This window comes from Anabrus simplex, chromosome 3, assembly GCF_040414725.1.
Source record: "Anabrus simplex isolate iqAnaSimp1 chromosome 3, ASM4041472v1, whole genome shotgun sequence".
Lineage (NCBI taxonomy): Eukaryota > Metazoa > Arthropoda > Insecta > Orthoptera > Tettigoniidae > Anabrus > Anabrus simplex.
In genome coordinates, this window is record NC_090267.1 from 126,496,051 (window position 1) to 126,503,445 (window position 7,395).

Here is a 7,395-nt window from a genome sequence, read left to right on the forward strand (position 1 = left end):
AACCGGCTTGATATTCAATTTTGTGTTCAAGCTCTTCTTGTACTCTTTGAAGAAGACACGCAGAGAGAATCTTGTAGGTGACTTGAACGAGAGAAATCCCTCTGCAGTTATTTCCATCCGTTCTGTCACCTTTCTTGTGTAACGGATGGATAAGTGCACATTTCCATTTTTCAGGTAGCTTTTTTTTTCAGATGTCCATGATTATTAGTGTGAGCTTCTCAAGTGTATTTGGGCCTACGTTCCTTAACAGTTCTGCAACTATGCCATCTTCTCCAGACGCCCTATTATATTTGAGTCTGAAGATGTGTCTCTGGATTTCTTCCTTGGTAGGTGGTGGAGATTCAGGGTTTACGTGTATAGGAGTTTCATTGGGCTATCGTAATGTTGGCCGCTTGCAATTGAGTAATTCACATAAATATCTAGCCAACTCCTTACAATTATCCTGGATCGAACGTGCCAAGGTGGAGTCAGAAGACAAGTGCCTCAACCGTCTGAGCCGCTCAGTCCGTTTTACAGATTATTTTTATTTAATAATTCATAATTAATTAATAATTAAAGAATTAATAATAATTATTAATACATAATAATGATGTTATTGGCTTTTTGTTCCACTAACTACATTTACGGTTTTCGGAGAAGCCGAGGTGCTAGACCCGCATCAGTTTCTTACGAAGCCCTAAATCTACCGACACGAGGCTGACGTATTTGAGCACCTTCAAATACCACCGGACAGAGCCAGGATCGAACCTGCCAACTTGGAGTCAAAAGGCCAGTGCCTCAACCGTCTGAGCCACTCAGACGTTTTACAAATTCTTTCAGTAGGCAACCAGATATCAGCGCAAAACACGTTATCCATTTTTGCTTGATACATCTTCGGTGTGGGTGTATATTTTGAAGTTGCTCCGAAGTCTGTAAACACCATTTTTGAGGTTGGGACCAAGAATTGTTCGGATAATCCTCCTTTCCTTATTTGCCACTTTTCTTCAATCAGGCTATGTGTTGGAAGTGTTAAAAATTCTGGTGAATATAATACTTCAGATCTAATTCCAGTTTCATGTCTCATATACTTTTCGTTATGTATGTTTGAGTGAGTCGGAGGGCTGTATTATTATTATTATTATTATTATTATTATTATTATTATTATTATTATTATTATTACATGGATAAGTGACAAGGATCCATCGAGAGTAACACCTGGATATTTTGTGAAATAATCATGGCAAAACTTTAATGCCATCAAGGGCCACAAATTAGATTCTAGCGAGATTCCTGTTATAGAGTTGCTGAGCGTGGACCACTTAATGTTGTATAGACCAAGGTAGTCTGCGTGAGGTAACAGACGCGCAACAGTGAGCTTGCCTTCGGAAGATAGTGGGTTCGAACCCGGCAGCCAGGAAGATGGATTTCCGCGGTTTCCCATTTTCTGACCAGAGAAATTGTGGGGCTGTACCTTAATTAAGGCCAGGGACTTTTCCTTCCCGCTCCTGGCCCTTTCCTTTCGTCGCCATAAGACCTGTGTCGATCCATTATAAACCCAATTGTAAAAATAAAGGAAAAACAGGAAGAAACAGAAAAGTCGTTGAGAATAAACTTGTTATATCGTCGTTGCCGGGACAAAACCTCCTATGTGAAATATTTTAGCTTAGGACTTTGGTCGGTAAGGTTCTGTCATCTAAGGTGCAATATTGTGCGACAGCTGTCAAGGCATTTTCGCTCTTCATAATGTATGTGTTGCGGGTCAGTATATCTCCAAAAATATTAACACATAGGAGGTCTTGTCCCGGCAACGACGATATGCTACACTGCGGAGGGAGATTTACCCATACCCCATAGCATTCATTTCCTGGATTCTGATCGAAAATTACTTAACCTTGTTTGAACAACTTCCATCGGCAGCAAATTTTTATTGCAAATTTGTATGAGACATTGACTAGTGCGGAATTCAAACAGTCTACGTAGAAGTAACAAAGCCAGCAAATGTATTAGATAAATGTATACAATAATAATATTAGTAATAATAATACTAATAATAAATAAAACGTTTACTTTACTATAATGACTACATATTCTGTATGAACAGTATTTATTCCAAATGGTCTAAGGAAGGACAGCGTTCATTAGTACAAATACAGCTGTGTTCACTTTATGATAGCATAGAATTACCTTAAAAAGCGGAGTGTCCATATGAATAATGTGGAAGTTTTCAGATCGTGTATTTGTCGACATTGCCAATGTCAATAACGGCCTTGCTAGCATTATTACACGCGCTAGAGAATTTTTTCAAATTCTCTAAGACGCACTGTGTGGAGAGTTTCTAGTAGTTGTTGACCTCAAACTACTGCCCCGCCCTGTGCTTAGAGCGGTATATATACTCGGTAGTGAGTCCCAACAAACATCGTCTCCCCATCAGACAAACACACATAAACCGAGCAACCATGTTCAAGCTGGTAAGTTATAATTCCTTCAATCAGTTGTAGTATTATATTGAGCCAAATTTCTGGGCTAGGACTTGCCTAGCCGATAGGGCTTTCTCGGTTTACGTAGAAACACAAGACTACTATTCCCATTCAAGACGTCATATTTTAAAAAAAATGTTACTTCCACTTCTGGAAATACACATGGTCCGGAGGTTCACTCAGCCTAAACAAAAGCGAGCACCGTTTTAAAACTTGGAGACGGTGATGGCTGGGCATAGAGCTAGCCACTCTATCTCATTCAATTCCGAGGTTACAAATAGTGCAAGCCTGTACCTTCCATTGTCCTTCATTGTCTGTATAAAGCTGGCATTTTTTCTCAGCAGTTACGGACCTCTGTACGGGTAGGAATTAGTATACTATATTCTTATCTGGTTACCCTGGGTTCAGTTTCCTAGGTAGACGTAAAAAGTGAAATCATAACATGAGGTTTAGGATAAGGTACCTTCATTGTCCTCACAACTCAATTATAAATTACTATTTTGTAAGCAAGGTAGTCCCGGTTCGATACCTGATAACTGGGATAAATGTCGCTTTCCCAAAATCTACACAAGTTTACCTCATATCGCGTCCTACATAAATTTAAAAAGTTCTCCAGCGTGTGTAACCCAAATAACTAGGCGTTACTGCCATTTTCAATGCCGAAGATACACGATGTGAAATTACACACATTCTTCACAATGTCTGAGCAGAATATTTTACGATTTTATCCAGCTATTCTAGCATCGATAAAATCGTCTTTTATGTCCTACCACTCTTTACATTGGATCCTAAACGATGTGACATATGTATTAAGGTGGAGGATCTACAATTAAAACAAATTTTGTAAAGAAACCGAACTGGTCTAGATGTAGCGAACATACGTTTCATAGGAGGCACTAGGTTTGATTCTCAGTCAAAAGTGAGATTTTTGTCAGTATCTGATGGCCAGTTTGAGGTCCACTCAGCCCAAATGGAAACAATTGAGGAGCTACCTGAGGATTAATAAGTAGGCCGGTACAGAAAGCCAAGAATGATGCCCGAGAGATTTCGGCACGCTGAACACGTACACCCCGGAATATGTTTTACTTCGTGATGAGCAATGTCCACTTGGTTGGCCGAGGTCCATCAGGGTTTTATGTATTTTCTTTCTTGTGTATTTTAAATAAATGTATAATCTCATTTGCATAGCTTTCATGCAAGATTGTTGGTTGTCTACCTTACGATGACTAGAGTAATAGTCACTTAAGGCAGGAAGTTCTGTTTTTATTCCTTCCTGAAGTAAAAGTATAGGGTAAAATGGTAACTTATGCAGTGGATGACAGCTCCCTTTCCAACCCTAGTCAGCTGAATTGCTCAGGTCGTAGAGAGCTGACCTTCTGAGCTCAACTTGGCAGGTTCGATTCTGGCTCAGTCGCGTTGTATTTGAAGGTGCTGAAACACATCATCCTCGCGTCAGTATGTTCACTGGCTCGTAAAAGAACTTCTGCGGGATATCATTTCGGCACCTCGGCGTTTCCGCAAAACCGCTTCACTAGGGTATTTCAGAAATGAACATTCATAACACCATTAAAGATGCCATAACGGCAAAGCTTGTTCAACAACTTCATAGTCGGCTATCGCGAGTCGAATATTAGGAAATGCATGCAAATGTTTATAAATTGAAATCTTAATGCAAAGGTTTCAGTCACAAAATTAACAGTATTTTCAAAAAACACGAGGTAGTTCTTTTATTGGTAGTTTGTTAATTTAGTCCTGTTCGTTAACATTATTACGTTAACTAATACACTCGGTAATGGATATTAATCATTGAACAATATAAATCACCTGAATGAGGAAGCATTCTATGAGAAATAGACAAAAGGAATAGTAGCACTCAACAACCAGAATTACTTGTTTGGTCATAACAGATAACGAACGAGTCAAAGTCACAGGAGTATAGTCTACTTTTATAATCACTAGCTAAAAATACCCTAATGTTAGAGAAATGTATTTGTAATAAATTAACTTTACCCAATAGCTAATAATTTGCGTATCTCAGAATAAACCACAAAGAAGGATGTTATATACACATTGTTAAATTAGCCAACAAGATTGTACTTTACATTGTTTTTAATACTGCGATGATAGCCAGGGATAATCCTGTTTAACACGGAGTCCGATGCACTGAGGCATCAGTTTACAATTTCACATAGCCCTACATAGATTCGCTAAGATTCAAATCATGACCACAAAGATGAGAACTGAGAGACAGTTTTCTCGAATGTCGTGCCCACCATATATACATTTATGTTATAAGTCATTGATTATACATCATAACTTACCGCAAATTGTTTTCGAATTGTTCTTAAAAGTGCATGTTGTGGGAATATGGTGACTGATCTCACTGATCCGCTAAGAGATTCCTTTACAAATTGACTATTCGCTTTTACATCGTAAATATGTTCCTCCCCTCGAAAATCCAAAGGAATCTTGAAAATGTCAATCAAATCTTGGGATCCGAGTACGGAAGTAAATCTGTATCATTATTTAGCAGCTCATTGTACAACCTAATCGCACCCGACACACACCACAAACTAGCTCGAATTTTGGGAGACACTTCATTGAATATTTGACTTTTTTATAATATTGTTATTATTATTGCCTTCTACTATTTTTAAAGGAAATAATTTTGTGTTAAACGCCATATTTAGTGAAAACAAATCATTATTCGCCCAAGGATTCATGTCCTTCAGACTTATGTTTGGAAAGGCACTCGTAGACGATGATATAACCTGCGAACACAAACGGTTACCTGACAGGGGATTGTTTGCTCTTATCTTCTACACTCATTGACTGACAATATACTTGATATGAAATGCCTGTTCCAGCTGGTCTTCCTTACCCTTCTGGCTGTCGCATTTGCCTACCCCGGCTACCTGGGTGCCCCAGCTGTCGTGGGTGTTGGACCTGTGGCAGTAGCTCCAGGAATTGTCGCTGCTCGCCCCGCCATAGTTGCTGGTCCAGCAGTTGTCGCAGCCGGTCCTCTGGTCCACGGAGGAATCATCAAGGTCCATGGTTGAATAAAAAAGAAACTTCATCAGTATTACTTTATCGCAGATATCGACAGTTATGTGATTGACAGTCTCTCAAAATTGAAAATGTCTGAATAAAGAAAATTTTTCTGATTTATATTATTTTATGTTATTTCACCCAACCAAAGTAACCCTGCTAATTCCAAGTTGAGATAATGTTGAGATATTCTGTACCACTAAGATACAGACCCTTATCTATAATCCCACCACATGATTCAACTCTGTTTAACTCCGAGTGCATCAATGTTACCATTTATGAGTTCATAAATTGTTGCAACACCGCTACTGGTGCCAATTACTGTGCTACAATGATGGTTCATTAAATCTACCATAACTCTTGCCTTTCAGAATATAGCACTCATTTCTTTTCTGATATTCTTGTTCTTTTCCTCACAATCTCTTTTTATCGGATTTGCACCATCGTCGCAGTTGTATAGAATCTTCGTAGGCTCTCATGGAAAATACACCGCAATTCAGACGATCCTCCTAGTTACCTATGCCAATTTGGCAATGACACCTGATAGACTTAAAATTGCACTTAAATCAATTTGACTACCTTCCCTTATTATTCTTATGTTGCCTACCTTAAATACGCCAACGGCCGTAGTCGTGTTGAAACACCGGATCCCGTGAGATCTCCTAAGTTAAGCAACATTGGGCATGGTCGAGATTTGGATGGGTTACCACGCGCTGTTGGCGGGGGTAAGGGAATGGAGGAGCGGAAAGGAACGGGTTACTCTACCGTACGTAAACTCCGGCTCAGGCACACCTCTGTGATGTTTCGGACCTGCCTACGGGCAGAACACATCCTTTATCTTACCTTAAATACGGGAATATATCACTTGGCCATGCGTACGATGTGTCTGTCCCAACGAACTCCTTATCCTTTACTTCGTTTTTCCCCCGCATTTGTGTGTTGAAAGTTTCTAGAGTGCGGTGGATATGAAGATTTAACTCCGTGTATATCAGTGTTACGATCTGTGAGTTCATAAATGGCTGCAGGCACTTATCTCGGATTCTCACATCTCCCTCCTTCAGTTCTCTCTGAAAACCTTATTCATGCAGTCTAGCTATTTCCTTCTTGTTCTTCATCATCCTCTGGTGCCCCAGAAATCATACTTTCAGTTTTTTACCAACAGTCTTCATCCTCTCTCATCCGACGTCCATGTCACTGCAGTCTTTCATCTTGGATCTTTTGGAAATATCTACTATCTAATTACTCATCCGTATCTTCTCGTTTCTGAACTTTACAGACCTATATCAGCATTTTGAATCTCCGACATTTCCATGCTCATCTCCAGGTTACTCTCTATGGAAAGGAAAACTATCAAGACAGAATATTTTGGAAGGGTCCATCGTAGCCTCCTCAACACACAATATTGCAGGACTTAGAACTAACTGCAGTTTTTCCTTTTCAATTCCTCTCCAGTTCATCTACGCATCATTGGACCTTTGGGTGATTTTAATTCGAAGCTGCCATCCAAAGTCTTGTTGGATTCTAAGTATTTGAAAATATTCACCATTTGAGACTTTTGTTTACATAGCTCATCTGAGTAATTGACTTCCGTGCCTCGCGATGTAGATATTCAATCTAGTATCGGACAGCCGGTGCAGCGGTACATAATCAGTATGGTAATGTCGAAGTATGCAGTATCACTAATGAGATGCATGACACACGTTCATTGACGGTGTGCACGGTGAACGGAAGCGTACCGTACGCATGGTGTTTCTAAATCTAGAAAAGGCCTTTGATCGAGTATAGCATGATCTTATTTGGGGAATTTTTAGTCACAAGGAGTTCCATAGACCAGGCCTCCTACCACAATGTGGAAAACATGGTTCAATGTCCGATTAGAATCTAGTAAGC

The 7,395-nt window shown here is 39.6% G+C and overlaps 1 long non-coding RNA gene across 1 annotated transcript; it reads left to right on the plus strand.

Annotated features, from left to right (window-relative positions):
* Nucleotides 1-2,409: 2,409 nt before the first annotated feature.
* LOC137499010 (uncharacterized) lies at nucleotides 2,410-5,624 on the plus strand. Its single transcript, XR_011017971.1, has 2 exons — nucleotides 2,410-2,448; nucleotides 5,325-5,624. It is a non-coding gene; the product is annotated as an uncharacterized lncRNA (long non-coding RNA).
* Nucleotides 5,625-7,395: the final 1,771 nt, after the last annotated feature.